The sequence below is a fragment of the Camellia sinensis genome, chromosome 9 (assembly GCF_055761805.1).
Source record: "Camellia sinensis isolate YWXY chromosome 9, ASM5576180v1, whole genome shotgun sequence".
Lineage (NCBI taxonomy): Eukaryota > Viridiplantae > Streptophyta > Magnoliopsida > Ericales > Theaceae > Camellia > Camellia sinensis.
The window spans coordinates 50,169,864-50,182,297 of NC_138969.1; positions in this window are offsets into that span (position 1 = coordinate 50,169,864).

The following is a 12,434-nucleotide window of genomic DNA, read 5'->3' on the forward strand; positions in this document are numbered from 1 at the left end:
AAGGGTAAATTGCCCCATGAATTGTTGATGTCATGTTTTAAAATTTTTTAAATGACTTTTTGGCTATTTTTCTTACCATTTCTTTTTCATATCATCATGAGTACATTTTATAATTTTTCATTATTAAATTCTATCCAAACATATTCTTATTGAGTAATGATATATAAACATAAATTTTATATAAAATTTTCAAACACAATGATATAACTTAACGGTGAACTTTTACTTTAAAACAAAACACATATAAACGTTATTTATATTTACAATATCATCACCATCATAATATTTTTATGATATTTTTGGTATAAATTTTTATATATGAATAGAATTTTTCATTTTTATTTCCACCATCATTTTTCTTTCTCATCTATTCACCTACATATATTACAGTATTTCCAAACACCGTCATTCACATTTATTAAAGTATTAATGAATTTTTGTATTTGGTGAATTTAAAAAAAATCACAAAATATTATACTTCTTAAGTATATCTAAATTAAGTGTATCTAAAAAATAAAAAAATATTTAAAATATTAAAAAAATTCAATAAAAAAAAACTAGAAAAATAAAAAAAAATTAATTTTTTGTGTGAGTTAAATAAAAAAAAGATGATTGTTATTTCTCTTGAAATGATATGAATAAGTATCAATAGTATTTTATTATTTTATTTGTATAAAGATTAAGGGATAAATATGTCAGTTTCATCTGACAGGAGATAAGTGTAATTTTTTAAATATGAAGAAGAATTTGTATTAAGCAAAAATTTCAGAGGTGTAAGTGTAATTTATGCAATCAGCAATGTTACTACTATATTGTTGGAGGGCACAATATCTTTTGCCTGAAATTCTTTATTTTTTTATTCCAAATTACTCATCTCGGTTAAATAATGTCTTGATATTCTCATCCTTCAAACTTATGATATGATCCAATCATATAACTATTTTATCACATGATCTACCCAGATGTGTTCTGGGACTAGCCACAAAAAAAAAAAAGGAAAAAAATGGAATTTCTGTTACACCTAAGCGGTTGAGATGCTCTTAATGTTGCAAAATAATTTTTCATGTACTTGAAACCCACTCTGCTTTTACTATCTTTGATCTCAAAGATTACATTTTGAATGACTAATCACCCCTAGGATTTAATCCATGATGCAAATCATATATATATATATATTAATAAAGTCACTTCTATTGCAAATTGATCAATTAGGTTGTTTATGAAATGCTTTAACTTTGCAGAGATAAAAACCAAAACATGGAGTGCACAAATGGAGAAACTCACAAAGAGAGAGATAGAGGTAAACTTTCATATTCAAATTCAAATTCAAAAGAACAACAACAAAGAGAAATGGCTATGGTGGTATGGATACATCAAACCAAAAGCCAGACAATTAACAGAACAAAAACTCTAACATGGAGAGGAAATCAATATCCATCTCCATCTTATTAATCATGCATAAGTATTTGGTAAAGTTGCCATATGAAAAAGCTGCTTTTTTTTTAAGCAACTTTAATTAGGGGAACCAGCAACACAAACCCACTGACCCACAAAGAGCTCTTCGCAGTTGACATTGGGATTGATGGAAAGGAAGAAATCAGTAGTCAATTGGGAAGCCTTAGCAATGGATATGCATGTATCTCCGCTCTCCACTCCTACTACTGTTTCACAACTTGCTGCACACTCCGCCTTTTTTATCACAACTGTTGTATTTCAATGCCCAAAAAATAAAACATAAAATAAAAAAATTGTTAATAGAGGATTAAACTTGTAAATCTAATGGCTCAGTCAGTTTTTAATCAATTTAACCACAGGAAAAAAAAAAAAAATACATTGTTGAACTCTCTAGTTTTGGTCTTTGTTTTTTCAGTTTAAATAATTTGAAATTTATATGATGGTAATGTGGTCCTTTTGTTTACCATAAAAATTTTGAATAGAAAAAGACTATGTGCAACTCATGTGAGATTTTTAACAAGTTTTACACAAGAAAAATAAATAAATTATATGAATGGTCCCTATAGCTTTTTTCAAATTCCACTTTGGTCCTAAATTTGCATGTGTTGCTTTTCTATCTAAAATGTTAACAACACATAACAGTGCGGTAACATTGTAAAAAAAATTAAAAGTGTAATATTCCAATTGTTCAAATTGAAACTATAAAGACTAAAATAATATTTCAATTAAACTATGACGACTAATGATGTAATTTATCTTAAAAACTAATGACAATTTAAAAAAAAAATATTATTGTCAAAAAAAGAAAAAACAAGTATTTTGAAAACAATAGATGAAGTAGTAAAATTTTAAAATTCATTATGGCAATTCCCATCACTCATCCCTATGAAGCACGGGTATAGATATGAGTACTCATACGATACGAGTACGTCGGTACCGTAAAATCTAAAAAAATTAAGATACGGGTACAGCTTGGTACGTTTGTAAAAAAATATTTACTTTTAATTTAGAGTAATGCAAAAATTGTTAAGTGATTTAATTTGTTAAGATCCAACCTGCAATTAACATTTAATTCCAAAATTAAAGGAGTAAGTCAAAATTAAATGTTAATATATTAAATAACTTACAAATTATAGCTTAATTTTAAAATTGTGCTAACCATAAAACTAAAAATAAAAAAGAAGTCTAGTGAAATGAATTTTATATTTGTAGTAGAAGAAAATATTGTTTTGCCTGAGATACGGTATGGCTTGGGTATATACTAGGCACGTTTAGGTACGCCAAATATTAGAAGAAAAAATTTGAATACGTGTTTTGTGTCCCTGGTGCATATGCAGAAATACTATATGAAGTACCATATGCCGGTAAGTACCCAGTACAGGTACCACATATTTTTCGAAATATCATGCTTCATAACTCATCCCAATAGAGCTCTACCAAATTAATACACTAGCCAGACAGAATTAAAAAATAAAAATGTGTACAAAAAAATATAACATGTTGATGACGTTTATTTTGAGTGTGATGTTACTCATTTAAAATAAATCCCAACCATCCAATAATATGTTTTTTTTGTGCATATTTTATGTTTTAATTCCATGCACACAACACTGTTGATAGCTCCACCCTTGCATTTAGTTATAAGTGTGTGTTAGAAGATACAGAACTTACCACCAAGAAGAAGAGAGAGTATCAAAACCATGTTTAGAAACATAATGGTTGTTTTGTTGCTTGTCTTTGCCATGTTTCTTCTTCTGTATATATGTTCTTCTTCTTACTCACAAAATTGAAATAAGCCTTTTCTCTCTTCTGGGTTGTGGCTTTCTCAAATCCCTTCTATTTATAGTAAATGTTGTATGAGTGAGTTCAACACTAAAGCCGAATAGCATTGTTGCCGCAGATTTTGATACAGGCCGGCTTCTAAAAATAAAAAAATTTAAGGGGAAAAAAAGTAAAGAAAAGAGAAATAAAGTCCAAAGCCAAGCATTAACCTGAGATGGGTATCAAATCTTCCTAATTTATCCAAGGAGAAAGATTGTTTCCAAATGAATTTATGGATTGGGCAATCCACTTAAATTCTTGGGATCTACCGTAAGTCCTTATTTTAATGATCTAATTTGTTCATTTTATAAATTTGGAGTACTTGCATGCTGGTCCTATTGACCAGGCTTATTTACCTATAAATCTTCTTCTTCTTCTTCTTCTTCTTCTTCTTCTTCTTCCACTTATCAATATCTCTAAAATACCCTTCATTCACCTTTTTTGTCCCGATTAGAAACAATATTATGACTCCTTCCCTAGCCAATGAACACCTCTAGCTGCTGCCGACAACCATCTCTAGTTGTCGGCAACCACATCCTATGCAAATTTTTGGTGACACATCTTTGGCCATTTTTCAACAAAAATAACGTTTATCACCACCACCTCCACCACTCAATCTCTCATTCTTACACACTTACTCTCTCACGTTTACATAACACACTAACTCACTTACTGTCAATTATTTATTTATCCACTTACAGAAACACAACCACACAGACAGACAGAGGAAGTAACAGAGACTGGTACAACAAATTTATCCAAAACACATTCAGTGATAAATTTATCACTGAAAAAATTATTAACAAAATCACTGGTAATTTATCAGCAATAAAATTATCACTAACTGATTAGTAAGAAAATTCAAATGACAAATTTGATTCATTCACTCTTGCTCAGTCACTTACAAGAATTTACCCTCCTCTTTCACACACACAAAGAACAATAAAAACTTATAAATTTATCATTGAAAAAAAAATCTGAATCTGAATCTAGTTTGTAACAGATCTGGTTTAAGAAAGAGATCTGAAGAATCATAATTGTTTAGAGTTATTTAGTGTCAATTTCACCGTTAGAATAACTAAATTGGTGTAGATCTAGATGTGGTCGCCGGAAAATGGTGACTAATGAGGACAATTGATGATAGAGAATGGTGGCAGTAATAAAAGAGACGGTAGTGATGTAGTCGTTGCATAGATCGGTGACAGTAAAGTGTAGATCGGCGACGGGGGTGTAAATCTGCAACGATAGTGGTAGATCTATGATGGTGTAGGTGATTAGTGAACAATGGCAATGGTGTGTAGTTCGGTGATAGTAGAGATAGTTGGCAAACAGTGGTGGCTTCCAAACAACGATGATGGTGTGTAGATCGGCGATAGTGGAGATAGTTAGTGAACGGTGGTGGCTTCCACACGACAATGACGGTGGTGGTGGGTAGACGACGACGACGACAGTGGTGGCGGGTGAATGATAGTAGTGGCGGTGGTAGCAAGTGAATGGTGACAGGGGCGATGGATAGTGGTGGTGTGAAACTTTTGAAAAAATGATAGAGAGAAAGAGAGAGAGAGAAGAGAAGATGAAAAAACTTGATAGATAATAATTAAATGAGGACAATGTAACTATTCTATTGCATTCAAAAAGTCATAAGGACTTAATGGTATTTAAGTCTACTTAATGAGACTAGTTGATAATTAACCCTATAAATTTTTGTGTAAATCATATGTATAAAAAAATCAAATTAATCTGTTACTTAAACGGACATTATTTTGTTATATTTGTTTTACAAAAATTAGACGGTCTATTTTTAAATTATACTACAATTTGTTTTTTTGAAGAAAAATTTAATAATAATGTGGATATAATTATTGGATCAATTATTATTTTTAGACAGGACTTGTGTTGAGTCACATGAGCCCAAATGAATTGTTTAGTCCACCAAAATAATTTATCTCCCTTATCTAAAACTTTCAAAATACTTTTGAATGAACAAAATATATAGGGATTATAATACAATTTTGATCAATCTACTATTATTTTTTTTTGAAACAGATCAATCTACTATTAGACCAAGTTAAATTGTCACTCATAATTAGTATTCGATACCTCATGAGCAGGTATCTTAATCAAGTATATAAGTTGTTATCTTCAGGGCTAGAACTATAAAATTACTAACTTCGCAAAATTATATTCAGCCTAATAGTTGATTCTTGATACAAACATTTAGATAACACTCATTTTAGAAAATTAGACTGTTAGGAGAGGTTGTTCAAAAATACCTATATTCATATGGTTAAATATATTATTATTAAAGAATGTGGAATGTACCAAATTACGAAATTGTAACATTCGCATAAACTCATTAATTCAGAGTAGTTTATTTGGCTTTGTACATCAAGTCACATCGTGCAATAGAGTTATTGGTAAAAACACAAAAGAAAAGGAGGATAAAAACGAGGAATAATGAAAACAAAAGAGTCATTAATATAATATAATATAATTTCAGAGTGAGGGCGTGACCCCCATAGTCCCCGCCACACTGTAACCCCATTTCACCATATAATTGGTTACCACTAATCTGCAATTTGATTTTAATAGGGTAAATTACATTAACACCCCCCTCAACTCTTTATTTAATACTGATTTCTTCTTCACATCTAAAAAATTATTTTATTCTCCTTAAGATTTATAATCTCATTAGAAATTATTCTTGAATTGCTAACGTCATATCATAATATTTTCTAAAGGGTAAATTACACTGACACCCCTTGAGATTTCTGTTTAATATAGATTCGTCCTCTCACATTTGAAAAATTACACTTACTCTCTGTCAGATTAAAATGACATATTTGTCCATTAGTCCTCATACATATATAATAATAAAATAATACAGATATTTTGTTCATGTCTTTTCAAGGGAAAATAACAACCATCCTCTATGGTTTAACTCACACAAAAAAATTGAATTTTTTTATTTTTCGTGTTTTTTATTTTTATAGATTTTTTAAAAATATTTTACCCAATTTTTTATTTTTATTTTTTAGATACACCTAATCTAGATATAATTAAGTGAGGACAATATTTCTTAATTATATCTAGATTAGGTGTATCTAAAAAATAAAAATAAAAAATTACGTAAAATATTTTTAAAAAATCTATAAAAATAAAAAACACAAAAAATAAAAAAATTCAATTTTTTTTGAAGTTTTTTTTTTGTAAAAAAAAATAAAAAAATTCATAATATTTTGTAATTTTTTTTTAAGTTCACCATATACAAAAAAATATAAAAATCAATACATTATCTTATTTTGTTGTATTCAATGATTTTTTTTTAAAAAAATTATACAAATTTTATACTTTTTAAATATATCTAGATTAAATTGATCTAATCTACTGATGATGGTGGAAATAAAAATAAAAATTTTATTCATATATAAAAATTTATACAAAAAATATCATAAAAATGTTGTGATAGTAATATTGTTGTAAATATAAATCATAATTTTAGGTATCTATATATTATATAAGGGAAATGGGGTTTCTAACCCACAAACCTTGTGCGAGCTCCAAGTTCCTAATTTAAGTTTCATACTTTCTTGATTGGGTAAATTACAAATACATCCACCGACGTTTGATTAAAATATGAATCGTCCCCCTGTGGTTCTGAAAATTACATTTCACCCCCTGAGATTTCTAATTTCATAACAAATCGTCTATTTTATTAATAAATTATCAAGTTAATTAACAGTTTTTAATGATGTTAGAAATATGTTTCAATTAATAATTTAAGTAATTTTATTATTGTATAGGAAAACAATTATGAATTTCATTTTTTCAGTTAATTCTGTTAAATAAAAAATTATGACAAGGGGATATTCGTAATTTTTCAAATTATAGGTAGCAATTTGTATTTGAAGGAAACCTCAGGGGGTGTATTTGTAATTTACCCATATACTAATCTATTTCAAAATTCAAATTTGAGGGTCGCTAAATATGAAAAGTAATCTATTAATTTAAATTTAAAATTGACACAATATAAATTTAAAATTATAATGATCTATCCCATGATATATGAGTTTTAAATACAAATTTAAAATTATTATAATTAGCTCATAATTTTTGTATTTAGAAGCAATAAGAGTGACGTTGAGATTATTTATATATTTTACGAAAAAAATACTTTTAAGAAGAGATATTATGCGAGTTTCAAAATCGCATACAAAATCTATATGTTATTATAATTGAAAAATGTTATCATCTTATTAAAGTTTAGAGTTGTAATTCTTTTTTTTTTATTTTGTTTAATTTTTGTTAATATACAATATGATTGGTTTATAAATTAATTTTATATTCTTAAAATAAAATTTTAAATTTGGATTCTTTCTTAAATTATGTTACCAGAATAAGATCAATATTCATTCCTCAATTTATGTATCTTTTATTAAATTATAAAATAAAATTTTAACTTTAAATTCTTTTTAAATTATGTTACTACAATTAGAATGAGATGAATATTCACGTGTGTCATAGTGATATGTCATAATATTATTAGTCTAAATATAACATGTTATTAAATACATGTATTCAAATTATTAATCACTATTATAGAAAGGGTAAATTACAAAAACACCCCCTGAGGTTTGCTTAAAGAATAGATTGCCCCATGTGGTTTGAAAAATTACAAATACCTTATAGTTAGTATTTTTTATTTAACAGAATTAACTAAAAAAATGAGATTCATAACTGCTTTCTTATACAATAATAAAATTACCTAAATTATTAATTGAAACATATTTCTAACATCATTAAAAATTTTTAATTGACTTGATGATTTATTAATAAAATAGACGATTTGTTATGAAATTAGAAACCTCATGGGTGAAATGTAATTTCTAAAACCACAGGGGACAATTCATATTTTTATCAAACTTCAGGGGGCGTATTTGTAATTTTTCCTAAAAGTTTATACTTTTATTTTTTGTCATTTTTGGCTTGAAATTTTATAAAATAAAAAAAAATTTATGCCTTTCTAAATCACAAGGACTTAAATAATAATTTTTTTGCATACAAATATTTTTTTTTTAAGAAAATGAATGATTTTTTTAACAATTGCCAAACATAATGGATTCTGACATGGATAAACCCATAAAGATTATAGTCCATCATTTAGGGCCCAATACACAACTCAAATACTAAGGCCCAGCACTGCCGAAGCCCCGCGTAGCAATAAGAACCAATGGCATCAAGACACATGTCAAGAGAAGGGCAAGCCACATAAGCAGACAAAGATCTGCAAAGTTATTGCCACGGCACATCGCCATTAATGAAGCCCCTTACAGTATTTATTGCGATAACCCCTCCATCGGGACAGAACGCCTTCACTATGAACAAGGTGAGTTAGAGCATAGACTTTCGGCCAATGTGACAGGTCGGAAGGGACAACGAAATGATTACCAGAGGATATAAGTAGACGTTGAAGACAGGAAGAAGGTTAAGCTTTTCTATCTCTAATCTATCCACGCGTTCCATTTCTCTCTCTAACTTGCTCGTCGGAGGGTTCGTCGGGGGACTCTCCGTTCCCCATTGAACTCTTGTGCAGGTCTTCTGGTGGGCTTGGTCATTCAGACATAGGCCTAAGGAGTGTGGATTAGTCCGACCCATTCCACCTGGAACCCGTTGTAACATCAGTGGCGCCAGTTGTGCTCATTGTCGCCGGAGACCCTCTCCCAATAACCCCCTCCTACCACCTGTGAAGGTGGATGGTCACGACCAGATCCATGGCTTCTCACCCCAATGTTCCCGATCATCAAGCCGACCCTCTCAATCCAAATAACCCACCATAGTATTTCACCGAGCTCACCAACAGCATTAACCACTTGGCCGAGCAAAACCAAGCCCTAATTAATGCTCTACTCCAAAGAAACCTTCCAATGCCTCCTCCACCACCTCCAGATATTCCACCCAACCCAGAACGAGCCCCGAGTCATACTATCCCGCAGCCTAACCCATCCAACTTGGAAGGTTTGCGAGCTCTCCTCCCGGATATAAACTTGTCACCCCAGGCCCCGCATCCATCGGTCCCGGTACCAACCCCCGAGGGAGAGGCCAGCAGCGTCCAGCCCCCGCTCCTCTCCGGTGGTGACAACATTCCTCTCTGGGACGTAGAACTTCGAGCCATGAAGCTCCAGCTCCAAGGAGTCATGCAGAACATACAGTATAAACCATCAACCACGCCTAACTCGCCGTTCGTTGCCTCCATCCGGGACAAACCTCTACCCCCCAAGGTCAAAATGCCCACCATCGACTCCTTCGACGGTGCAACGGACCCAGTCGATCACTTGGAGACTTACAGAACCCTTATGATCCTCTATGCATTCCCCGACGAGATCATGTGTCGAGCTTTTCCCGTGACACTCAAGGGGTCGGCTCGACTTTGGTTTAGTTAACTGCTAGCAGACTCTGTCTCCACTTTCTAGCACCTTAGTGACTTCTTCCTCAGCCATTTCATTGGAGCCAAGCGCCAACGACGTCCAGCAACCCAACTCCTCAATATCCGTCAGACCGAGGGGGAGTCGCTGCGTAGTTTCGTTACCTGCTTCAACATCGAAGCCTTGCAGGTAGCGAAAACGATGACAAGGTCATCCTTACGGCTTTCATGGCCGGTCTACGGTCACCTGATTTCCTCTTCTCCCTCTCGAAAAACCCCCTGACCTCCATGGCAACCCTAATCTCCAAAGCCTAAAAATACATGAATGTCGAAGATTCTCTAGCCGCCTGATAAAACCCAATAGCCAAAAACCCGACCCCTAGAGAGAAGAGAAATGACTCAGAAACCAGAAATACCCAGTACACTCACCAAACACCTCAGTACAATGACAGACCAATCCGAGCCGACCGGTTGGTGTCAGCCCGACCACCCGGCCGGTTCGAAAGATACACACCCCTCAACTCCTCCATGAAACAAGTCTTGAACCAGATTCAGTGAGATTATCCCCTCAAATGGCCCTAACCGTCGCGGTCTCCTTCCAATCGGCGAGACCAGTCCAAATACTGTCGCTTCTACCAGGACCACGGCCATAACACCGAAGAGTGTGTTAACCTCAAAGACCAGGTCGAGGGCCTGATCCGTCAGGGACGTCTCAGTCGGTTCACGGAAGCTCGCCCCCAGTAGAGGCAAAGGACTGAGCCCATCAGGAATAACCACCGGCGCACCCCTCCACGGCAACCAGCACAACCCAACCAAGGTCATGATCGCCCCCCACAACAACCTCGGGCACAAGGTAACCTCGCCCCACCTGTTGGAGAAATCAGAGTTATTTCCGGCGGGCTTGTCTATGGAGGACCATCCCGCTCGGCTCACCAGGCAGAACTCAGAAAAATAAGGTAGGGCTCAGATAAAGAAGTTGCCACATTGGACCGACCCTCCAAACAGCCCAAGCAGTGGACCGAGCCTATCACCTTCACGGACGCTGACTGCACATGCATTCGTTACCCCTATGACGACCCTCTCGTAATTTCTACCCTCATCTCCAATTACAAGGTCAGACGGGTTCTCGTCGACAACGGCAGTTCTTCTGACATCATTTTCTTAAATTGCTTCTGCCAGCTCAAGATCGGAGAAGAAAGTCTTTCCTCTCTCCAAACCCCATTGGTCGATTTTACTGGTGATCGGGTGACCTCCATCGGCTCCATCGATCTTCCTATCACATTCGGCGAATACCCGCGCAGATCACAAAGTTACTCACCTTCTTTGTTGTCGATTGCCCCTCTGCCTACAATATCATCCTTGGCCGCACCGGCCTAAATATGTTTCAAGCTATCACATCCACTTTCCATCTTGCCATCAAGTTCCCCACCGATCTTGGAATCGGCACAGTGAGGGGAGAGTAGACCGTGGCCAGAGAATGTTATGTTGCCTCACTTAAAGAAGTCAAGCTGAAGGAGGCTATGATCATTGAAGGACTCGACGTCAGAGACGAGGACGAGCTGGTCAGAGGAAAACCAGTGGAAGAGCTCGTTGAGGTCCTCATCAATCCCGCTAACCCGACAAAAACTGCCAAGATTGGCAGCCAACTATCCTCCCAGGCCAAGGCCGACCTCACCGCCCTCCTAATTGAGCACAACGACGTATTTGCCTGGACCCACTCCGATATGCCAGGTATTGCCCCCTCCTTCATCAACCACCGTCTCAGCATTGAGCCCCATTTCTGACCCATCCGCCAGAAATAGCGCATCTTTCACCCGGAGCGCAATAACATTATTGCTTCTGAAATAGATAAGTTCATTGAGGCACAGTTTATCACAAATGTGGACTACCCTAGATGGCTGTCGAATGTGGTTCTGGTTCGTAAAAACAATAGTAAATGGCGACTCTGTGTCGACTACTCCGACCTTAACCGAGCTTGCCCCAAAGACAGCTACCTTTTTCCTTACATAGATCTGCTGGTTGACGCCACGGTCGTTCATCAAATGCTCAGTTTCATGGATGCCTTCTCTGGATATAACCAAATCCTGATGCACCCGTCTGACCAGGAACACACCTCCTTCATCACCGACCGAGGAACTTACCATTGCCGTGTGATGCCATTTGGGTTAAAAAATGTCGGAGCCACTTACGGTTGGTTAATGCCGTCTTTCATCATCAGATAGGCCGAAACATGGAAGTATATGTCGACGACATGCTGGTCAAGAGCAAACTCTTTACTGATCATCTGGCCGACCTGCGAGAGACCTTCGCCACCCTACGAAAGTATCACATGAAGCTCAATCCGGAGAAATGCGCCTTCGACGTAGGATCTGGGAAGTTCTTGGGCTTCATGGTTAGTCAGCGGGCATCGAGGCTAAACCCGAAAAGATCAAGGCCTTGATTGAAATGTAATCACCCAGAACGGTCGAGGAGGTTTAGAGGCTTACTGGCCGAGTTGCCACCCTCAACTGCTTCATCTCCCGTGCAACGGACAAGTGCCTCCCCTTCTTCCAAGTTCTTCGGCAAACTTTTGAATGGACGGCAGAATACGAAGAAGCCTTTCAGCAGTTGAAACAGTGTATGGCCAACCCTCTCTCCTTTCTCAGGCGATCACAGGCAAACCCCTCTTCCTCTATCTAGCCGTATCAAACACCACAGTCAGTGCAGCACTCATCAGGGAAGACAGTTCTGTCCAACG